Source organism: Hemitrygon akajei, unplaced genomic scaffold (genome assembly GCF_048418815.1).
Source record: "Hemitrygon akajei unplaced genomic scaffold, sHemAka1.3 Scf000041, whole genome shotgun sequence".
NCBI classification, from domain to species: domain Eukaryota; kingdom Metazoa; phylum Chordata; class Chondrichthyes; order Myliobatiformes; family Dasyatidae; genus Hemitrygon; species Hemitrygon akajei.
The window spans coordinates 487,108-512,098 of NW_027331927.1; the positions used below are offsets into that span (position 1 = coordinate 487,108).

Sequence of the window (24,991 nt, forward strand, 5' to 3'; positions counted from 1 at the left end):
GCTAATGTGACCTCACTTTTTTTAAAAATGAGGGAGAGAGAAACCGGGGAATTATAAACCGGTTAGCCTGACATCGGTGGTGGGGAAAATGCTAGAGTTGGTTGTGAAAATGTGATAACAGCACATTTGGAAAGAGGTGAAATAATCGGACAACGTCAGCATGGATTTTTGAAAGGAAAATCATGTCTGGCGAATCTTATAGAATTTTTTGAGGATGTAACTAGTCGAATGGATAAGGGAGAACAAGTGGATGTGGTATATTTGGATTTTTAAAAGGCTCTTGACAAGGTCCCACACAGGTGATTAGTGTGGAAACTTAAAGCACACAGTATTGGGGGTATGTTATTGATGTGGATAGAGAATTGGTTGGCAAACAGGAAGCAAAGAGTGGGAATAAATGGGACCTTTTCAGATTGGCAGGCAGTCATTAGTGGGGTACTACAAGGCTCAGTGCTGGGATCCCAGTTGTTTACAATATATATTAATGACTTAGACGAGGGAATTAAATGCAGCATCTCCAAGTTTGCGGATGACACCAAGCTGGGCGGCAGTGTTAGCTGTGAGGATGCTAAGAGGATGCAGGGTGACTTGGATAGGTTAGGTGAGTAGGCATATTCATGGCAGATGCAACTTAATGTGGATAAATGTGAGGTTATTCACTTTGTTTGCAAGAACAGGAAAACAGATTATTATCTGAATGGCCGATTAGGAAAAGGGGAGGTGTAACGAGACCTGGGTGTCATTGTACACCAGTCATTGAAAGTGCGCATGCAGGTACAGCAGGCGGTGAAAAAGGCAAATGGTATGTTGGCATTCGTAGCAAGAGGATTTGAGTACAGGAGCAGGGAGGTTCTACTGCAGTTGTACGAGGCCCAGGTGAGGCCACAGCCAGAGTACTGTATGCAGTTTTGGTTCCCTAATCTGAGGACAGACATTCTTGCCATAGAGGGAGTACAAAGAAGGTTCAACAGATTGATTCCTGGAATGGCAGGACTTTCATATGAAGAAAGACTGGATCGACAAGGCTTATATTCGCTGGAATTTAGAAGACTGAGGGGGGATCTTATTGAAATGTATAAAATTCTAAAGGGATTGGACAGGCTAGATGCAGGAAGATTGTTTCCGATGTTGGGGGAGTCCAGAGCGAGGGGTCACAGTTTAAGGATAAAGGGGAAGCCTTTTAGGACCAAGATGAGGAAAAACTTCTTCACACACAGAGTGGTGAATCTGTGGAATTCTCTGCCACAGGAAACAGTTGAGGCCGGTTCATTGGCTATATTTAAGAGGGAGTTAGATATGGCCCTTGTGGCTAAAGGGATCGGGGGTATGGAGTGAAAGCAGGTACAGGGTTCTGAGTTGGATGATCAGGCATTATCATACTGAATGGCGGTGCAGGCTTGAAGGGCCTAATGGCCTACTCCTGCACTTATTTTCTATGTTTCTATGTGTAGAAAATTAAAATCTCCCACAATCACAACCTTGTGCTTACTACAAATATCTGCTATCTCCTTACAAATTTCCTTCTCCAATTCTCGTTCCCAATTAGGTGGTTTATAATACACCCCTATAAGTGTTACTATACCTTCCCCATTCCTCAATTCCACCCAAATAGGCTCCCTAAATGAGCCCTGTAATCTATCCTGTCAAAGCACCGCTGTAATATTTTCTCGGACAAGCATTGCAATACCTCCCCCTCTTGCCCTTCTGATTCTATCACACCAGAAGCAATGAAATCCAGGAATATTTATTTGCCAATCACACCCCTCCTGCAACTATGTTTCACTAATAGATACAACATCATATTTCCAGTTATCAATCCATACTCTAAGCTCATCCACCTTTCTTACAATGCTCCTAGCATTAAAATAGATGCATTCAAGAAACTTTCCACCTCTTCCTCTCTGTTTATCCCTAACGGTGCAAATAACTTTATTATCTCTTTTTTTCCCTTCTCCCCTACATCTTCGGTCTGAGCGCTTCTACATCAGGGAGGGAGTTCAAATCATCTGTGTGTTAAAAGTTTAGCCATCATGGTGACTGAAGGCAGCTGTAGGTTCATGAGGGACTGTTACTGTCAGATTCTGCAGTTCTTGCGGCTGCTCATCGCACCCAGGACTGAACCCTGGTCACTGAGCATTGGAGGAGTCTGTTCTGCTGATGTTAGCCTTAAACTAGACTGGCATTTAATATTGTGGATCTGTGAAAGATAAACCAGTTCTGTATCAAATCCCATGTCTCAGGTACTTACTGTCTCTACCACACTCACAATGTACACTAGAAAGGCCACTCGGCCCATCTGGTTCCTGCCCAAGTTTCTGTTCCATATCAGTATATCAAAATCTCTCCCTGCCATTCCCCTCTCACTCTCCCTGAGATGACAGGTTGCAGCTAGTCACCACTCCGTGAGATAGGAGATTTCCCATGAATTTCATGGAAACATATAAATGCACAACACATTACAGATGCTTTGTCCCACATTGCTGTGCCGACCATGTATCTTACTCTAGAAACTGCTCAGAATTACTCTACCACATAGCCACCCATTTTCCTAAGCTCCATGTACCTATCTGAGAGTCTCTTAAAAGACCCTATTGTATCCGCCTCCACCACTGTTGCTGGTGGTGCTTTCCACACACACACCACTCTTTGCTTAAAAAAGTTAGCTCTGACATCTCCTCTGTACTTACTTCCAGGCAGCTTAAACCTATTCCCCCTCGTGTTAGCCATTTCAGCCCTGGGGGAAAAGCCTCTGGCTATCCACACGACCAATTCCTCTCATCATCTTAGACACCCGCATGATTTTCTCCAGGGTGAATAAGACGATGAGCTGACTGTGGTTTTGACGTTCTCTCTCTCTCCCTCTCTCTCTCTCCTTGTGTCTGACGTCACAGCCCCGCCTCCCTCAGGCACTTAAAGCGACACTCACAGTAAATGAACCCGCGGTCTCGCAACACAATGCGCATCTAAAGCCTGACAGCAGACCAGTGAGTAAATCTTTGATGGTGCAGAGTCAAAAAGTTGCCAGCCTGAGTCAGGGCTTTGGGGCTCCAGAGAGAGATGGGGTCTAGAGTTTATGAGGAGGAGGAGGAATCAGACCAGCAGGATGTGGCTACAAAAGGAAGGTCAGAAACATTTGTAAACTGGTTGACTGAAAAAAAGGTGGTTAATTTCAGGCAGCAAATGTGGAGAGGAATAAATAGACAACGTTTAGGCCGAGCCCCTTCAGCATGCCTAGCCTGTGTACTCCTCTGCTTAGTTGCTCTCTGAATTGCAGAGTTCCTCCAGCGTTTTGTGTGTGTGCGTCTCTGTATTTCCAGCAACTGCAGAATCTCCTGTGTTTTATAACTGCATTTTACTTTGGCATTAGATACACGTTGATATTGAGTATATTGTTTATGGGAGCCGCTTTCTGCATTAAAACAGCTGTAATTTTTTTCTATACACACTATTAAAAAAATGAGGTATGGACATTGAACCAGTGCTTGCAGAAATGGTTAATGGCACCGTGATTACCCATAGGGCCATGCGTTAAAAATTTCGCCAGCGCTGAAGCGCCAATGAAATGCGCAGCCGTCAGCCTGAGGACGTCCCTGAGTTTCATGCATGCGCGCAGTACACAGAAGGCCTTGAAAATGTCGGGTGCAGGTAAGAGCGATTCTCCCTGTTTTTATCTTAAACACCAAATTCACAACAATTCCTGTGAAATCCGGACACCGTGGCCAACAATTCCGGGACAGTCCTGCCCTCTTCCCTCTCTCTCAGCCCCACGATCCGTACACACGCCCCGGGGAGCTTCCGGCTGATGAGGGAATGGGATCCGATGGATCTTTCAGACGGAGCTGAGCTCCAGCTATCTAAATGCAAGGATTAGGAACTCAGAGAAAGGGAACAAAATCTTTTACATCAGCAATTGAGAAAATCACCTTTGTTCTACCTCCAATAACAAATAAGAGAAAATCTGAAGATTCTGGAAATCCAAGTAACACTCACACAAAATGCCGGCAAAATTCAGCATTAGTACTCTTTTCCGTAGATGCTGCCTGGCCTGCTGAGTTCCTCCAGCATTTTGTGTGTGTTGCTTGTTCTACCTCCTCTTGTTCTGGACTTTTCTACCCGTGAGAGCATGTTTTGTCCCATTCTCTCTGAGTACATAATGATATCAAACACCTTTGTCTGGGGAAGCAAGTAGCTTTCACATCACAAATGTGCCAGACTCCAGTGAGACAGACTACTGCCCTTCCCTTCATATTCATTGGCATTGCCATCACTGAGCTCACCACTGTCAGTCATTGGGGGAGGCTTCAGGGGAATACAGAAACTGGTGATACTTGTGTGTATTCTGATGTTGCAAAAGTTGCTGGAAAATTTGCAAGTGGGAAGAAGTGGAGTGATATTTGGAAATCTGACTTTTTAAAGTGTAACTTAGCAAGCAAACCACATATGGACAATATGCAAAAACTTTGGTGAGAAAATCCTTCATTACCCATTATAGTCCTGCTACATAGGTTGTGAGAGAGTGCAGATGAACTGGATCGAACCCAGAGGAGATCAAAGTTCCTATTGACAGTGATTTGCCTGCTGTGAAAATGAAAACCTCTCTATAAAAAAATTCACTGTGCACATCTTGTCACTGGGTAAAAAAAATGCACAGTGCAAGTCTTATGTACACACTGGTTATTACAAATTAGTGTGGGTATTGGAGGGAAGATGGGGAGACCTGTAGTGTCCCTGATGCCCTCACTTACAAGAAGTGCATCCAGCTGCAGCTTGTAACCCTGCACTTTAAGGAGTTGGAACTTGAAACGCCTATGGGAATTGATGGTCATTCCAGATACCAGCACTCTGCCCAGTCAGGAGATGATTTCTCTTCCAACTTGGGTTTAACCTCACTGTAACAGTGTGATACCAAATCAAAACTTGGCAACTCAAGTAATCTCATCTGAAATGTTGTCCTACACCCATTGATGGATTTTGTAAATCTTCTACAGGTTAAAAACGAGAAGGAATTTGTCTCCAGGGATCCCAAACACAGCACGCCAGTTTTGTTGTCTCTGTCTAGATATTTAAGAAGTGGAGCAAGGGATTCAATCAACCATCCTTCCTGCTCAGACTGTGGGGAGGGATTCACTCGGTCAGCTAAGCAAGTAGCAAGCCCGGCATTTTACACAGGAGAAAGGCCGTTCACCTGCTCAGACAGTGGGAATGGATTCACTCTGTCATTTCAACTGAAGGTACATCAGCAAGTTCACACTGGGCGAGGCCATTCATCTGTTCTGTGTGTGAGAAAGGATTCTGCCGGGCATCCCACCTGTGGACCCAAGAGTCAGATCACACTGGGCAGAGGCTGGTCATCTGCTGAATTTCGGGAAAGGGATTCTCTCGGTCATCTGACCTAATGGCACACCAACGTGTTCACACCAGGGGGCAGCCATTCACCTGCATAGTCTGCGGGAAGGGATTCACTCAGTCATCCACCCTACTGGAACATCAGCGAGTTCACACTGGGGAGAAGCCATTCACCTGCTCAGAATGTGGGAAGAGATACACTCAGTCATCCACCCTACAAATTCATCAGCGAGTTCACATTGGGGAGAAGCCGTTCACCTGCTCAATCTGTGGGAAGGGATTCACTCAGTCATCCAGCCTACTGAGCCATCAGCGAGTTCACACTGGGGAGAAGCCATTCACCTGCTCAGACTGTGGGAAGAGATTCACTCAGTCCTCCCACCTACTGAGTCATCAGCGAGTTCACACTGGGGAGAGGCCATTCACCTGCTCAGTCTGTGGGAAGGGATTCACTCATTCATCCCACCTACTGAGTCATCAGCGAGTTCACACTGGGGAGAAGCCGTTCACCTGCTCAGAATGTGGGAAGAGATTCACTCAGTCATCCCACCTACTGAGTCATCAGCGAGTTCACACTGGGGAGAAGCCGTTCACCTGCTCAGAATGTGGGAAGAGATTCACTCGGTTAGCTAACCTGCAGAGTCACCAGCGAGTTCACACTGGGGAGAGGCCATTCACCTGCTCAGAATGTGGGAAGGGATTCACTCATTCATCCACCCTACTGAGTCATCAGCGAGTTCACACTGGGGAGAAGCCGTACACCTGCTCAGAATGTGGGAAGAGATTCACTCAGTCATCCACCCTACAGATTCATCAGCGAGTTCACACTGGGGAGAAGCCGTTCACCTGCTCAGTCTGTGGGAAGGGATTCACTCGGTTAGCTAACTTACAGAGTCACCAGCGAGTTCACACTGGGGAGAGGCCGTTCAGCTGCTCAGAATGTGGGAAGAGATTCACTCAGTCATCCCACCTACAGAATCATCAGCGAGTTCACACTGGGGAGAGGCCGTTCACCTGCTCAGAATGTGGGAAGGGATTCACTCAGTCATCCAACCTACTGGTACATCAGCGAGTTCACACTGGGGAGAAGCCATTCACATGCTCAGAATGTGGGAAGGGATTCATACTGTCATTCTACCTACAGAGACACCAGCGAGTTCACACTGGGGAGAGGCCATTCACCTGCTCAGTCTGTGGGAAGGGATTCACTTAGTTATCTAACCTACTGGTACATCAGCGAGTTCACACTGGGGAGAAGCCGTTCACCTGTTCAGTCTGTGGGAAGCGATTCACTCAGTCACACCATCTGCAGAATCATCAGTTAGTTCACACTGGGGAGAAGCCGTTCACCTGCTTAGACTGTGGGATAGGATTCACTCAGTCATCACAACTACTGGCACACCAGTCAGTTCACAGTGGGGACTGGCCGTTGTTATGAATCCCTGGGTGTCGTTTGCTGTGGACTGTCATTTTAAGAGAGAGAGATTAAGAAGGTGAATCAGTCTGACTTGCAGCTTGTTTACATCGCTTGCAGCTTGTTTAGTTTTAACCGAGGACACAGACACTCAGAGTCAGATGGAGACGAAGGAGGAAAAACTGAAGGATCGACACCAGGGAACGAGTGGCCAAGGGTCACTGTTTGGAACTTTCCTATCCCCACAAGGTGGGTTAATTATCGATTCACCGTACATCGAATGTGTGGTTGTCACCTTGTTTGATCCATAGGAGTGGATCGGATTTGGCGCATCCTGTGGAGACCACTTATGTGTTAACCCTTGCCTGGCTGTGGTGTTGTAGTTCACTTGGAGACGATACACCTTGTGACAAGTCACTTTCGGTGATAATTTGTATGTGGATTTGGAACGATGATGGATAAAATCTACAGCGACTGTTCTCTCGTTTTACCACCGTAGAACCTGTGGAATTCTACATATTTGCGTTCTCACACCATTTACCATGGATTACAAATCTCTCTCTCATCGCCTATTCTGTAGTTGAACGGAACTTTCATACTTTACCATCTCAAGACTCCAAGCCTTGTTTCCCCCGAGCTCAATAGTTTGGGAGTTACATTTACACACATCTATAAACTTAACACTGTTAACTTCTGTTTATCTTGTTTAAGTTGCAATATTACAAGTAGATTCTAATAAAGATAGATTTAACATCAAAACCAGACTCCAGGTGTAGTCTATTGCTGCTGGTTTGTTTCTAAAGCATTATGGTTTGTAAAAAATTTGGGGTGTGGGTCTGGGATATGAACAAATTTGGGGGCTATTGATCGATGAATTATCGATTTGATTGGGGAAATCTCTTTTGATTTATTTGTGTGGAAATCAGCAGCAGTGGATATTTATAAATTTCTGGAAGTGCCAACCCCTGAGGCATTAGGAAAAGCCAAAAGGAATGAATTGCTGACTGTTGCTAATGGGCTGAATCTTAAGCAGGTAAGGGGGTGTGAAAGACCAGGGAAGCATAAAACTGGGAGAGGAGGTAAAGGTAAAACAATAGGGGTTATATTATAAAATATAGGCATCCACCCCCTTTTTCAGAGACTAGGATCCCTGTTTCAACCGGTAATGATGTGTATTTCAATGTGTTCATCTCTCAGTCCTCGATTCTCTAAATGAAAGGGTTATCACATTTGATTTTTCTTCATATGATGACCCAACCATTTCAGGGATCGGTCTATTAAAACTTTATTGCACACTCTATAACAAATACTCTCTAACCACTTTGTTAATCCTCTGTGCAAAAAATGTCCATCTTCCGCAGCCCCGTGTTGCCCCAAACACTCACCTACTACCCCTGTCATTGGCCCCACTTGCAGGTCAACCGTCTGCAGGTGTTTTGCCCCCAACGTGAATCCCTCTGCTCGACACCAGCGTGGGCTCAGACATTTCCACAGATTTCCACCGGGACAAACATCCTTTCCGCCCCCTCTCACACCATCTTTTTCCTTTCAATAAAATCCCGCCTCTCCCTCCCCAGGGAACTGGCATCAAACCGACGGGCCGAGCGGTCTCCTCCTACCTCTCGGCGACACATCAGTCTCCGGCCACAGAAGACGCTTCACAAACCCCCCAACTTTCCTTGGAGGAAAATGGAAATAAATCAAAAAACGGACATTTACTCCGCTTTGATGTGGAGCGGGAGGCGAACTCAGCGGGGGTAACGCCCTCTGGACTTGTCCACCTCTGCGACTGGTGGTAACAAGTGATTGACATCGCTTTGCACCAATGGGAATAGCGCAGCCCCTGAATCCTCTGTTGACAGCGGTGGGGGGAGGGCTGGTCACGCGATTATTAGCCCAGCTATTAAACTGGTAAAGCCCGAGCTCACCAGCGCATGGATGACGTAAGACGCTGTGCACGTAAGGGCAGATCCCCGTGTGGGAAGCCGATGCGTGACGTCAGGCGCGAGGGGGTCTGTGTGACATCACCTGCGGGGATGCGCTCGCATTTAAATGCACCTTAATGTGTGTTTCTTATGATTTGAGAGGGACAACAACATTAATCACGGGTTTCATCACTGAATCCAGTGTTGTGAGATGTAAAGTCCCCTGTTATGTGTCCGGCTGTGCCGTTTTGTTTGGGGGCTATTGATCGATTAATTATCGATTTGATTGGGCATATCCCTTTTGATTTATTTGTGTGTGGAAATCAGCAGCAGTGGATATTGATAAATTTCTGTGGGTTGGATGACTGAGTGAATCCCTTCCCACGTATTTCCTCATCCAGGTCATCCACTCTTGGTCTTCCTGGAATCATTCTTTGAAACTTCTCCGGACCCACTCCAATAAGAACACATCTTTTGCTCAGATAATAAGTCGGAAGTACAGGTCGGAATCTGCTCACCATACACCAACAGTGATCTGCCCAATGCGTTATAAAGCTATAGTATCGCATCCCTGCTCTTATATTGCTAACATTGCAGTTGTCATCCTTAATCAACTCAATCTGCAAGCAAACCTTTAGCGCCTCTTGCTCAAGGACTCACAAGCACTTATGCACCTCTAATTTTTCCAAGTTTCTCCCATTTATTTTTTTCCTACACCCAATTACTTCTACCAAATGTACATGACTTGCATACACTGTATTTCAACTGCTACTTTGCTGGCATTCTCCAGACCTATCGAAGTCCTTCTGCAGACTCCCGCTTTGCTCTAAACTACCTGTCCCCTACCTATCTTTGTATCAACTGCAATGTTCGTCACCAAGGTATCAATTCCATCATCCATATCATTCAGATTTAACATGAAACGATGCGGTCTCAATACTGACCCCTGCAGAACAGCATTAGTTACCGACAGCAAAACAGAATTGCCCACATTATTCTGACTCTTTCTCCCTTGTCAGTACAAGTTTCTTTCCTGTAATTCCATGAGCTGTGATCGTGTTCAGCAGCCTCACGTGCAGCACCTTAGAAACATAGAAAACCTGCAGCACGTTACAGGCCCTTTAGCTCACAAAGCGATGCCGAACATGTCCTTGCTCTAGAAATGCCAAGGGTTACCTACAGTTCTCTATTTTTCTCAGCTCCGTGTACCTATCCAGGAGTCTCTTAAAAGACCCTATGGTGTCCGCCTCCACCACCATTGCCGGCAGCCCATTCCAAGCGCTCACCACTCTCTGTGTAAAAAACTTACCCCTGACATCTCCTCTGTACCTACTTCCAAGCATCTTCAAACTATGCCCTCTCGTGCTAGCAATTTCAGCCCTGGGAAAAAGCCTCGAACTATCCACACGATCAATGTCTCTCATTTTCTTGTACACCTCCATCAGGTCACCTCTCATCCTCCATCACTCCAAGGAGAAAAGACTGAGTTCACTCAACCTGTTCTCAAAAGGCATGCTCCCCTATCCAAACAACATCCTCGTTAATCTCCTCAGCACCTTTTGTATGGCTTCCACATCCTTCCTGTAGTTTGGCGACCAGAACTGAGCACAGTACTCCAAGTGGGGTCTGACCAAAGTCCTATATAGCTGCAACATTACATCCCGGCTTTTAAACTCAAGCCTGGGGTTGATTAAGGCCAATGCACAGTATGGCTTCTTAACCACAGAGGCAACCTACATAGCAGCTTTGAGTGTCCTATGGACTCCGTCCCCAAGATCCCTCTGTTCCTCCACACTGCCAAGAGGCTTACCATTAATACTATATTCTATCATATTTGACCGAAGAAAATGAACCACATCACACTTCTTTGGGTTGAACTCCATTTGCCACTTCTCAGCCCAGGTTTGCAGTCTATCAATATCCCCCTGCAACCTAACCCAACCTTTGTGTCATCAGCAAATTTACTAACCCATACCTCCACTTCCTCATCCAGGTCATTTATAAAAGTCACGAAGGGTAGGGGTCCCAGAACCGATCCCTGAGGCAGACCACTGGTCACCGACCTCCATGCAGAATATGACCAGTCTACAACCACTCTTTGTCTTCTGTGAGCAAGCCAGTTCTGGATCCACAAAGCAATGTGCCCTTGGATCCCATGCCTCCTTACTTTCTCAATAAGCCTTGCATGGGGTACCTTGTTGAAGATCATCTGAAAATCCAAGCAAACAACATACGCTGCCTCTGCTTTATCTATCTTGCCTGTTATTTCCGCAAAGTATTCCAAGAGCTTTGTCAGTCAAGATTTCCTCGAAAGAATCCGGCTGACTTTGGCCTACTTCATCATGTTTCCCCAATTACAGTACCCAAAAAAACACACTCTTAGTACACTCCTACATCTTCCTGACCACTACGGTCAGACTAACGGTCCAATAATTTTCTTTCTTGTGCCCCCTCTCTTCTTAAAGAGTGGAGTGACATTTGCAAATTTCTGGTCCACCAGAACCGTTCCAAAATCTAGTGATTTCTGATAGATCATTACTCATCACTTGAAGAGAAAACTAAGGGGGGAACTTCTTCATTCAGAGGCGGGGAGAGTGTGCACCGAGCTGCCAGAGCAAGTGGCAGGGACGATTGTCATCTTTAAGAGAAGTTTGCTTAGATCACTGGATGAGAAGCATATGGAGGGCTATGGTCCAGGTGGAAGTTGTTGGAACTCGGAAGATGAATGCTTTAGCACGGACTAGACAGGCCGAATGGCATTTTCCTGTGTTGTAGTGTTTTATGACTCTAATGCCTTCACAATCTCTTCAGCTCCCTCTTTCTGAACTCTGCGGTGTCTTATCTACCTTCAGGCCTTTCAGCTTCAAAAACACCTTCTCTCCTTGGTAAAAGCATGTATCCTCACTTCTGCCCCAGGTACTGCTGAGTGTTTGGCATTTATGTAATAAATTTAATGACACAACTGTAGTGGGTGACTTCAATCTGCAGGAGGATTGGGAAAGTCAGATTGGTGTGAGATCGCAAAAGAGGGGATGTATTGAATGCAAACGAAATGGCTTTTTAGAGCAGCTGATGGTTGAGCCTACTCGGGGAACTGCTATCTTAGATTGGGTGTTGTGTAATAACCCAGATCTTATTAGGGAGGTCAATGTAAAGGAACCATTAGAAGGCAGTGATCATAATATGATTGAATTCCTACTGCAATTTGTGAGGGAGAAGCACAGGCAAGATGCATTGTATCTCAATGGAATGAAAGTGAATTACAGAGGCGTGAGAGAGGTGATTCCCCAGGCGGATTGGAGGATGCTGGTGGAGATGACGCCAGAGCAGAAATGGCTGACGTTTCTGGGAATAGTTCATAATGTGCAGGATAGATATGTCCCACAGACGTAGTTCTCAAACAGCGGGGCTAGGCTATCGTGGCTGACAAAGGAAGTTAAGGACTGTATAAAAGCATATAAGGTAGCAAAAGTGAGTAGTAGGTTGGATAATTGGGTAGCTTTTAACATCCAACAACAGGCAAATTTAAAATAAAAGCTATAAGGGGAAAGGTGAAATATGACAGCAAACTATACAATAATATAAACCAGTTATAAAATATACGAAAGGGAGGCGAGAGTTGATATTGGACTACTGGAAAATGATGCTCATGGGGTACAAATGGGGAAGAGCTGGTAGATGAACTAGACAGGTACTTTGCATCCGTCTTGTCTGTGGAAGACACCACCAGTGTGCCAGAGATCCGTGAGTGTCAGGGAGCAGGACTGTGTGCCATTGCTATTACAAAGGAAAACGTGCTAGGCAAACTCAGGTTCCTAAAGTGGATAAGTCACCTGGACCAGATGGACTACATCCCAGAGTCCTGAGAGAGGTTGCTGGAGAGATAGCAGATGCATTGGTCATGACACGTTAAGAATCACTTGATAACAGATGAGGTTTTGGGGTACTAGGAGACTAATGATATAATAAGTCAAAGCCAGCATAGGTTCTGTACAGGGAAATCTTGCCTGACAAGTCTGTTACAGATCTTCGAGGAAGTCATAAGCAGGATGGACAAAAGAGAGGCAGTGGATATTATTTACTTGGATTTTCAGAAGGCATCTGATAAGGTGTCACACATGAAACTGCTTAACAGGATAAAATCAGAAGAAATACTGGCATGGGCAGAGGAATGGCTGATAGTCAAGAGGCAGCAAGTGGGAATAGAAAGGGCCTTTTCTGGTTGGCCAGCAGTGACTTGTGTTCTTCAGGGGTCAGTATTCGGTCCGCTACTTCTCACATGGTTTGTCAGAGATCTGGATAATGGAACTGATGGGGTTGTGTGGCTCAGACTGTGGGAAGAGATTCACCATATCATCTCACCAAGTGACTCGCCAGTCAGATCACACTGCAGTGAGGGACTTCACCTGCTCAGTCTGTGGGAAGAGATTCACTCAGTCATCTAACCTACAGAGACACCAGCAAGTTCACACTGGGGAGAAGCTGTTCACCTGCTCAGACTGTGGAAAGGGATTCACACAGTTAGCTAGCCTACAAGCACACCAGTCAGTTCACACTGGGGAGTAGCCGTTCACCTGCTCAGTCTGTGGGAAGGGATTCACCACATCATCTCACCTAGTGACTCACCAGTCAGTTCACACAGCAGAGAGAGGTTTCAACCGCTCAGATTGTGAGAAGGGATTCACTCAGTCATCTGATCTGCTAGCACACCAGTGAGTTCCACTGGGGAGAGGCCTTCGACCTGTGAATGTGGGAAGGTATTTACACGAGCATCTCGTCTACTAAAACACCAGCAAGTTCACACCAGTTAGAGGCTGATCGTCTGTTCAGACTTTGGGAAATGATTCTCTCAACCGTCTCCACCAAGGCTGCATCATTGTGTTCCACTGGGGAGAGGCCATTCACCTGCTGTGAATATGGGAAGGGATTCACTCAATAATCTAACCATGTAACACACGACTGGGTTCACATTGGGGAGAAAGTTTCAATTAGCTGTAGGCTGGATATTTGTCCATCCCCTTTGCTGAATGCAATTTCGAGAGTGACTGGGGGAGTCTAGTACAAGAGGGCATGACGTAAGGTTTGCAGGGCGCCCATTCAGAACAGAGATGCGGAGAAATTTTTTTAGTCAGAGGGTGGTGAATCTGTGACATTTGTTGCTATGGCTAGCAGTGGAGGCCAAGTCATTGGGTGTGTTTAAGGCAGAGATTGATAGGTATCTGAGTAGTCAGGGCGTCAAAGGTTATGGTGAGAAGGTGGGGGAATGGGACTAAAGGGCACATTGGATCAGCTCATGATGAAATGGTGGAGCAGCCAAATGGCCGATTCTGCTACGGTGTCTTATGGTCTTATGTGATTTTCTTTCTCATGTGCGTTATCCCTCTTCCTCCTTCTGTCCAAGGTCGTGTTAATCTAAGTGGGTTTGAGTGTAAATAGTCTTTTCTAAACTTGTCATTTCAGTTCTTACTTACCTTTGTACATTTTACTGATTGAAATGGGACTAAGATATTTTCATTAAAAAAAGTCAATGCCGGTATTGATGGAAGTGTTTATTGCCGTTGTTGTATTTGTTAACTATTGAGCTCTGTTCGGCAGTTTTTTTTTAAAGCCTTGCAATAAATTTTGTCAAAGGTTTTCACAATATTGCACTACTTTCTGTTGTTTTTGCTTGTTGATTTTTCAGATACGTGGTTATCACGAGTCCCGGTGAAGGGTCATGGCCGGAAATGTTGATTCCCATCCATAGATGCTGCCTGACCTGCTGAGCTTCTCCAGCACTTTGTGTGAATTTCTCTCGATTTCTTGCATCTGCAGGTCCCCTTGTTTCCCAGATCTTTATATGTTTAGTGAAATAACAAGCTGGTCGTGGGGTTGTGTGACTCTGTTGGTGAAATATTAAATAAAATCATTAAATAAGAGGTGGCATAGGGTTGGGCGGTGTAGAATCTGTGGGTAGAATTAAGGAACAGCAAATGTACAAAAAAATCCCTGATGGGAATTGTATAGTGACCCCAAAACAGTAGTAAGTATGTGGTGCACAAATTACAATGGGAGATAGAAAATGCGTGCCAAAAGGGCAATGTTACAATAGTCATGGAGGATTGTCATGCAGGTGATTAGGAAAATCAGGATGGTGTTGGTCTCAAGAGGAGGAATTCCTAGAATGGCGACAAGATGCTTTTTTTTTAGAGCAGCTCTTGTTTGAGCCCACTTGGGGATCAGCTATTCTGGATTGGGTGTTGTAATGAACCGGAATTAATTAGGTCACTTGAGTTCAAAGAACCCTTCGGGACAAGTGATCTTAATCTGATCAAATTCACCCCGACTTTAGAGAAGGAGAAACTAAAGACAGATGTGGAATAAAGAGAATTAGAGAGGCATGAGAGAACAAATTGTCAAAATTGATTTGAAAAGAACACGGGCAGGAATAAAAACAGAGCAACAATGGCTGGAATTTCTAGAAGCAATTCAGAAGTCACAGAGAGGAAGTGGTATGCTAAAGGTAAGGTGACAAAACCGTGGCTGAGAAACCAAAGACAACACATAAAACAAAGAGAGGGCACAGAACAAAAATTACTAGAAGTTGAAGGATTGGGAAGCTTTTAAAAGCAAACATAATGCAACTAAAATCATTAAGAAGGAAAAGTTGGAATACTTAGGTGAGCTAGCCAGCAATATTAAAGAGGGTACTATTTTTTCTTCAGATACATACAGTGCAAAAGAGGCAGAATTGGATATCAAACCACTGGGGAATGATGCTGGAGAGGTAGTAATTGGGTGGGGGTGAAAGGTGATGGCTGATGTACTGAATCAGTATCGTACTCTTTGGAAGACGCTGGCAGGAGTATCGAAGTCCCAGATGTCAGTGGTCAGAATGTGTAAAGTTACGTTACTCGGGGGAAAGTAGAAGGAAGGGCGATGAGCTGTGATTTTTTTACTGGAAGGAGAAATCGATATTCATGCCTTCAGGTTGGAGCTATGCAGTTGGAATATGATGTGTTTCTCTTCAACCCTGAGGGTGTCAGGTTATTGGAGCCGAAGTAATAATTATTTCGACATCATTTACACGTGTCTGCTGGAAATGGAATTAAACAACCCTGAATCTTGAAGAAACATTTCAGCAGGCTGCAGCGTCACATTTCTGTCTCTCAGCGTTATTGCGACAGAGCGCCACCTGGTGACAATGGAGTCCACAAATCAGGGGGTCCTGTTATTGTGGTAAATCACCACCAAGTGGCAGTGTTGTCCACAAAAGGGAGAGGTTTACAGCGGTAAGAAGGAGTGCAGGGGCTGCAAGTCGATGAAGTTCCAGACCTGCCTCTAACCACTCTCCTCACCACGAATCAGAGTCCCAAACAGTCCTTCCATATGAGGCAACTTTTCAATATCGTGACTGTTGGGGTCATCCATCGTTTCCAGTTTTCCAGTGTGGCCTCCTCGACATCAGTGAGACCCGATGTAGTCTCTGCATTCTGCACTCTGTCCCGATGAGATTCGGCAGATGTTAGAGATGCAAAGTAACAGACACAAAATATTGGAGGAAGTCAGGAGGTCAGGTAGCTTCTATAGAGGGGGATAAATCAAAACACAGATTTCCTGCCGAGACCCTTCATCAGGACTGGAAGTGGAGAGAAGCCGGAATAAGATGGTGCGGGGAGTGGAAAGAGTCCAAGCTGGTAGATGATAGGTGAAGCCAGATAAGAGTGAAGGTGAGTGGGTGGGGGAGGTGGGAGATGAAGTGAGACGCTGTGAGGTGGTAGGTGGAAAATGCAAAGGGCTGAAAAGGAGGAATCTGATGGGGGAGGAGAGCGGACAATGGGAAAAAAGTAAGGGGGAACCAGAGGGAGACGATCCGCAGTGGGGAAGAGAGAAGTGAGGAGACAGAATGGAGGAGACTGGCGTGTGGGTTGATGAAATGAAAAGGTGGAGATAGAAGTTAAAGGTATCGATGCTCATGCCATCCGGATGGAATATGAGGTGTTGCTCCTCCAACCTGTGAGTGCACTCATCGTCTTAGTTGAACAATGAACCGGAAGGGAGAGTGGATTAATAATTTTCCCCTGGGATCCCTATTAAATCAATCCTCCCTCACCTTAAAACCGGTGCTCTCTGGTTGTTGATTCTACAAAAATGGGGGTGAAGAAAAATAAACAGAAAAACATATAAAACCTACAGCACCATACAGGCCCTTTAGCCCACAAATTTGTGCTGAGCATGTCCCTACCTTATAAATTACTGGGGTTACCCATAGCCCTCTACTTTTCTAAGCTCCATGCACCCATCCAGGAGTCTCTTAAAAGACCCTATCGTTTCCCCCTGCACGAACACTGCCGGAGCCCATTCCATGCACTTATCACTCGCTGTGTAAAAAACGTACCCCGACATCTCCTCTGTACCTATTTCCAAGCACCTTAAAACTGTGCCCACTGTGGCAGCCATTTTAGCCCTTGGAAAAAACCGCTGACTATCCACACGATCAATGCCTCTCATTATCTTATACACCTCTATCAGGTCACCTCTCATCCTCAGTCGCTACAAGGAGACAAGGCTGAGTTCGCTCAACTGCGCACATTCCCCATTTCTGTACACTTATAGTTTGGAACACCTGCATAATGTCGGCCTCAATCTCCAGCACTTCAAGGTGTGAAGTCCCAACCTGTCCAACCTCTCTCCAGAACTCAGTCCCTCGAGTATCGGCAGCATTCTCGTAAAATTTTCTGCACTTATTCTAGCTTAACGTCCTCTGTCCTATAGCGGAACGACCAAAACTGAATACAATAATCCAGGCGTGGATACCCTAACAATACCCTAACCCTAATGCAACCTCACTGGCCTCTTCTTCAGACCATGAGCCATGAGATATGAGACAGAGGCTGCTCAGCCAATCGAGTCTGCTCCGCCATTCCTTCCTGTCCAATTGATTACCTCTCGCAACCCCATTCTCCTGCCTTCTCCCCATAATCTTTGAACATCCCTTTAAAATACACTCAATGACTTGGCGTCTACGCTTGAGTAGCTTTTAAAATCTGGAACAGGCAACTAAAAACAAGCTATATGAAGGGGAAAGGTGAAATATGAGAGCAAACTAGACAATTCAATAAACCATTATAAAATGCGAAAGGGAGGCGAGAGTTGATATTGGACCACTGGAAAATGATGATCATCTGGTAGAAATGGGGAAGAGATGGTAGATGAACTTGGTAGGTATTTTGCATCCGTCTTCTCCGTGGAAGACACTAGTAGTGTGCCAGAAAGAGTGTCATTGCTATTACAAAGGGTAATATGCTAGGCAAACCCAGGTTCTAAAAGTGGATAAGTCACCTGCACCAGATGGACTACATCCCAGAGTCTTGAGAGAGGTTTCTGAAGAGATAACAGGCGCAGTGGTCATGACTTCTCAAGAATCGCTGGATCCTGGCATGGTCCCGGAGGACCAGAAGAATGCAAAAGTTATTTTACTCTTTGAGGAGGGAGGAAGGCAAAGGAAAGCAAATTATAGTCCAGTTAACCTAACCTCATAGTTTCTGCATAGGGAAATCTTGCCTGACAAATCTGTGAGAGTTCTTCGAGGAAGTCATAAGGAGGATGGACAAACGAGAGGCAGTGGATATCATTTACTTGGACTTTCAGATAGCATCTGATAAGGTGTCACACATGAGACTGCTTGATAGGATAAAAATCAGAATAAATACTGGCATGGACAGAGGAATGGCTGACAGCCAAGAGGCAGCGAGTGGGAATAAAAGGAGCCTTGTCTGGTTGGCCAGCAGTGACATGTGGTCTTCAGGGGTCAGTATTCGGTCCGCTACTTTTTACATGGTTTGTCAGTGATCTGGATAATGGAACTGATGCGGTTGTGTGGCTCAGACTGTGGGAAGAGATTCACCACATCATCTCACCTAGTGACTCACCAGTCAGTTCACACTGCAGTGAGGGATTTCAGCTGCTCAGTCTGTGGGAAGAGATTCACTGATTCATCCACCCTACAGAGACACCAGCAAGTTCACACTGGGGAGAAGCTATTCACCTGCTCAGATTGAACTGGCAAAAAGTGGCTGATGTTATACAATATTTCGAAATGTACGATAATGCATTTTGTGAAAAGGAACAATGGTGAATAATTATCTGATTGGGAGAAGGTTCAAAAACAGAACTACAGAAAGAAATGTGAGTCCTCGGGCAAGTCTCCCAGAAGGCTAACTTACAGGTTGAGTCTGGGGTAAAGAAGGTATTTACTTAAAGTGTAGAATATCTAAGCAAGGAGATAATGCTGGTACATTATAAGACACTACTTAGGACGCACTTAGAATATTTCGGATCCATATCTCAGAAAAGGTGTGTTGTCGTTGGAGAGAATCCAGAGGATGTTCAAGAAGATGATTCAGGGAATGAAGGGGTTAAGATAAGAGGAACATTTGCCAGCCTTGGGCCTGTACTCCTGCACTGACCTATGTTTAATAAATGTGGATGATGGGGGTAAATTTCACTGAAACACACCAAATGTGGAAAGGTCTAGATAGTGTGGATGAGGAGAGGACTTTTCATATGGTGGGGGTAGCCATAACAGAGGGCACAGCGTGAAAACTGAGCAGCGACCTTTTAGAGTAGTTAAGGAGGATTTTAGTTAGTCAGACAGCAGTGAATCTGTGGAATTCTCTGACACAGAAGGCGGTGCGGGACAAGTCGGTGGGTACATTTAAGGCAGAAGATAAAAGTTTGCTGATCAGTCAGGGCATTACAGGATAAGCCGAGGAGGCAGGTGCATGGGGTTGAGTGAAAACCGGGATCAGCCATGATAGAATGGCGGAGCAGGCTTGATGGGCTGAATGGCCTAATTCTGCTCCTATGTCTTATGGACTTATACTGCAGGTGTCTTACACAGTGAAGATTGACACAAATTACATTCGGCCACTATTTCTTTGCTCTATTCCAAAGTCACCAGCATCATCTTCCAGCGGTACAATATCAACTCTTGCCTCTCTTTTACTCTCTATGTATCTGAAACACTTCTGATACTTGATATTATTGGATCACTTACCTTAATTTTTCATTTTCTCTCTCTTGTGTGTGTTTGTTGTTGTCTCCTGTTGGTTATGTAAAAGCTTTCCAATCCTCTAACTTCCCACTGTTTTCTTGCTGTATTATATGGCGCCGCTTTTTCTTTTATCAAAAAAAAAACAGGAGAAAACGTGTGGATGCTGGGAATCCAAGCAACACATACACAAAGTGCTGGAGGAATCTAGAAGGCCAGGCAGCATATATGGGAAATAGTAAACAGTCGACGTTTCGGTGCGAGGCACTTCATTAGGACTGGGGGAAAAAAAACAGATGAGATGTCAGAGGAAGAAGTGTGGGGGTGAGAGGGGTGGAAGAAATGGTAGGTGATAGGTGAAACTGGGAGAGGGGGAGTAGTGAAGGAAAAAACATCTTAGGATATAATTTCCTTAACGTTTCTCGAAAGATCATTGCTAACGCCTCCACATCTCTTCAGCCACCTCTTTCAGATCTCTGGGGTGTACACCATCTGGTCCAGGTGAACTATTTACCTTCAGACCATCTCTGTTTCCCAAGAATCATCTCCCGAGTAACATATCTTTGCAATTCTGACCACTGACATCTGCAACTTCCATATTCCTGCGTCTTTGACAGATAAGACTACTGTACAAACCCCATTTCCAGAAAAGTTGGGATATTTTCCAAAATGCAATAAAAACAAAAATCTGTGATATGTTAATTCACGTGAACCCTTATTTAACTGACAAAAGTACAAAGAAACGATTTTCAATAGTTTTACAAACCAACTTAATTTTATTTTGTAAATATACACAAATTTAGAATATGATGGCTGCAACACACTCAACAAAAGTTTGGACAGAGTTAAAATAAGATTGAAAAGTGCACAGAATATTCTTTTCTTTCTTTCTTTTTCAGTCTTTTTATTATTATTATTAATATCAACAAAATAAAATTGATACATAGATAATGGGATTACAAACGTACACATTTCAAATGAACATGAAAGAATACATAAGCAATGATTACAGTATAAATGAGTATTCCCAAATCATGGACGATACAATTTACAAATAAACAAGGCAAACCTAGGTATATCATAATATATATTAAAAAAAACAGAAAAAAGGAACCAAGAAAAAAAATGCAAAAAAACTAATCTAATAATCTAATAAGGAAAAAAAGAAAAAAAGAAAAAAGAGAAAAAGAAAAAATGGAAAAAAGAAGGGCTGTTTATAATATCTTACAAAAATACAATATCATCAGTGTCGTCAACTCCGATCCTCTCAACATATATAAAATCGAAACTGGAAAAACAAATAGGCTTGGAACAGGGTCATATTACATCATATGAAAATATTGAATAAATGGTCTCCATATCTTTTCAAATTTAATTGAAGTATCAAATACAACACTTCTATTTTTTTCTAAATTTAGACATAACATTGTTTGAGAAAACCAATGAAATACGGTAGGAGGATTAATTTCTTTCCAATTCAACAAAATAGATCTTCTAGCCATTAATGTAAGAAATGCAATCATCGACAAGCGGAAGAGGATAAATGGAGTGAGTCCATCATTGGTAAACCAAAAATTGCAGTAATAGGATGTGGTTGTAAAACAATGTTCAATACCGCAGAAATAATATCAAAAAATGTCTTTCCAATATTTTTTCAAAAGCGGACACGACCAGAACATATGAGTTAAAGACGCTATCTCAGAATGACATCTGTCACAAATAGGATTTATACAGGAATAAAAATGAACCAATTTATCCTTGGACATATGAGCCCTATGCACAACCTTAAACTGTATTAATGAATGTTTAGCATATATAGATGATGTATTAACTAATTGAAGAATTTTATCCCAATTCTCAATAGGGATAGTAAGGTTAAGTTCTCTTTTCCAATCATTTTTAATCTTATAGAAGGGCTCTGAACGTATCTTCATAATAATATTGTTAAGTTTTGATATTAGCCCTTTCTGAGAAGGATTTAGTTCAAACAAATTCTCCAAAATACCTGAAGACACAAAATTTGGAAAAGTAGGAAGTACAGTATTTAAGAAATTCCTAATCTGTAAATATCTAAAAAAAAATGAAATCTAGGCAAATTAGATTTATTAGATAATTGCTCAAAAGACATTAAAAAATTATCCAAAAATAAATCGGAAAATCGTAGTAATCCTTTAGTCTTCCAAGCTGAATAAGCTTGGTCTATAATAGAAGGATAAAAAAAGCAATTGGATACAATAGGAATATTTAAAACAAACTGAGTCAACCCAAAAAAATTCCGAAATTGAAACCATATACGTAAAGTATGTTTAACTATCGGGTTGTCAATTCGTTTCGGCAATTTAAAAAGAGCAAAGTGAAGTGAAGTCCCTAAAATAGAACCCAATGCAAATCCTTGTGCAGATTTAATTTCCAGGTTCACCCAATGAGGGCTAAAAGATATATCCCAATCCTTTATCCAACATATCAAATATCGGATATTAACAGCCCAATAATAAAATCTAAAATTAGGCAATGCCAATCCACCTTCCTTCCTTGCCTTCTGTAGATATATTTGACCTAATCTAGGATCAGAATATTCAAGTAACACCGGTTTGGAAGACTCCACATTAAGCAGGCTAATTGGTAGCAGGTGAGGTATCATGACTGGGTATAAAAGTAGCGTCCATCAAAGGCTCAGTCTTTGTAAGCAAGGATGGGTCGTGACTCACCCCTTTGTGCAAAAATTCGTGAGAGAATTGTTAGTCAGTTCAAAAGGAACATTTCCCAACGCAAGATTGCAGAGAATTTAGGTATTTCAACATCTACAGTACATAATATTGTGAAAAGATTCAGAGAATTCAGAGACATCTCAGTGCGTAAAGGGCAAGGTCGGAAACCACTGTTGAATGCGCGTGATCTTCGAGCCCTCAGGCTGCACTGCCTAAGAAACCGTCATGTTACTGTGACAATTATAGCCACCTGGGATCCCGAGTACTTCGGAAAACCATTGCCACTTAACACAGTCCGTCGCTGCATCCCGAAATGCCACATGAAACTGTATTACGCAAGGAGGGAGCCATACATCAACTCTATGCAGAAACGCCGGCGAGTTCTCTGGGCCCAGGCTCATCTCAGATAGATCGAAAGACTGTGGAACCATGTACTGTGGTCAGATGAGTCTACATTTCAGCTACTTTTCCGTGCCAAAGATGAAAACGACCATCCTGATTGTTATCAGCGAAAGGTGAAAAAGCCAGCATCTGTGATGGTATGGGGGTGCATCAGTGCCCACGGCATGGGTGAGTTGCATGTATGTGAAGGTACCATCGACTCTGAGGCGTATATTAGGATTTTACAGAGACATATGTTGCCGTCAAGGCGACGTCTCTTCCCGGGACGTGCATACATATTTCAGCAGGACAATGCCTGACCACATTCTACACGGGCTACAACAGCGTGGCTTTGTAGACACAGAGTGCGTGTGCTTGACTGGTCTGCTGCCAGTCCAGATCTATCTCTTATTGAAAATGATTCACATCATGAAGAGGAGAATCAGACTACGGAGACCACGGACTGTTGAGAAGCTGAAGTCTTATATCAAGCAAGAATGGACAAAATTTCCAATTGCAAATGTACAACAATTAGTATCCTCAGTTCCAAAACGATTAAAAAGTGTTATTAAAAGGAAAGGTGATGTAACACAATGGTAAACATGCCTCTGTCCCAACTTTTGTTGAGTTTGTTGCAGCCATCACATTCTAAATCTGTGTATATTTACAAAATACAATTAAGTTGGTCAGTAAAACTATTGAAAATCTTTTTTTTGTACTTTTGTCAGTTAAATAAGGGTTCACGTGAATTAACATACCACAGATTTTTGTTTTTATTGCATTTTGGAAAATACCCCAATTTTTCTGGAAATGGGGTTTGTACAATACTTATTCTGTTCATCTGCCATCACCTTGCACCCCCACCCCATTACTACCTCTCCAGCATCATTTTCCAGTGTTCTGATAACTAATTCCACCTCTCTTTTCCACTATAGGTACCTGAAGAAGAAATTGGTATCCTCTTTAATATTATTGGCTAGCTCACCAAAGTATTCCATCTTTTCCTTCTTAATTATTTTAGTTGTATTCTGTTTGTTTTTTAAAAGCTTACCAATCCTCTAACTTCCTGGAATTTTTTGCTCTATGCCCTCTCTTTGGTTTTTATGTTGTGTTCGGTTCCTCTTATCAGGCACGGTTTTGTCAACTTACCTTTAGAATAGTACCTCCTCTTTGTGATGTATCCTGTGCCTTCAAAATTGCTTCCAGAAATTCCAGCCATTGCTGCTCTGTTTTCATCCATGCCCGTGTTCTTTTCAAATCAATTTTGAGCATTTTTTCTCTCATGCCTCTCTAATTCTCTTTATTCCACATCAACTTTAGCTTCTCCTTCTCTAATATCAGAGTGAATTTGATCATATTAAGATCACTTGCCCCAAGGGTTCTTTGGACTTAAGTGACCTAATTAATTCATTACAACACCCAATCCAGAATAGCTGATCCCCAAGTTGGCTCAACCACGAGCTGCTCTAAAAAAAGAATTCTAGGAATTTTTCCTCTTTAGACCAACACCATCCTAATTTTCCTAATCACCTGCATGATAATCCCCCATGACTACTGTAACATTGCCCTTTTGGCATGCATTTTCTATCTCCCATTGTAATTTGTGGACCACATACTTACTACTGTTTGGAGGTCTCCACCCAATTCCCATCAGAGATTTTTTTTACTCTTGTTGTTCCTTAATTCTACCCACAGAGATTCTACATGTTCCTACCCGATGCCACCTCTTTCTAATGACTGTATTTAATATTTTACCAACAGAGCTTGTTCTCTCAAGAAACATATAAGTATCTGGGAAAGAAGAGGACCTGCAGATGCTAGAAATCTTGAGAACTGCACACAAAGTGCTGGAGGAGCTCAGCATGTCAGGCAGCATCTATGGATGCGAATCAACATTTTGGGTCAAGACAGACCCTTCATCAGGACAGTTGATACCCATGTATCTGGAATATCAACAAGCAAATAAAATAGAAAGTAGTGCGAAATAGGGAAAACCTTTGAAAAACAGCTCAAGGCTTAAAAAGCCCTGCCAAACAGAGCTCAGTAGTTAACAAATACAACAAGGGCAATAAACACTTTCATCAATACCGGCATTGACTTATTTTTAATAAAAAAATATATTGGTCCCATTTCAATCAGTAAAATTTACAAAGGTCAATAAGAACAAGAAAGCTTTAGAAAAGAG

General features: G+C 43.4%; 1 protein-coding gene and 1 pseudogene across 1 annotated transcript in view; both read left to right on the forward strand.

Moving 5' to 3' along the window:
• Window positions 1-7,539, forward strand: part of LOC140720304 (uncharacterized) — a 35,630-nt pseudogene extending 28,091 nt beyond the window's left edge.
• LOC140720313 (NACHT, LRR and PYD domains-containing protein 3-like) overlaps window positions 1-24,991 on the forward strand; it is a 343,837-nt gene that overhangs the window by 227,177 nt on the left and 91,669 nt on the right. The gene's annotated exons all lie outside the window — the stretch shown is intronic.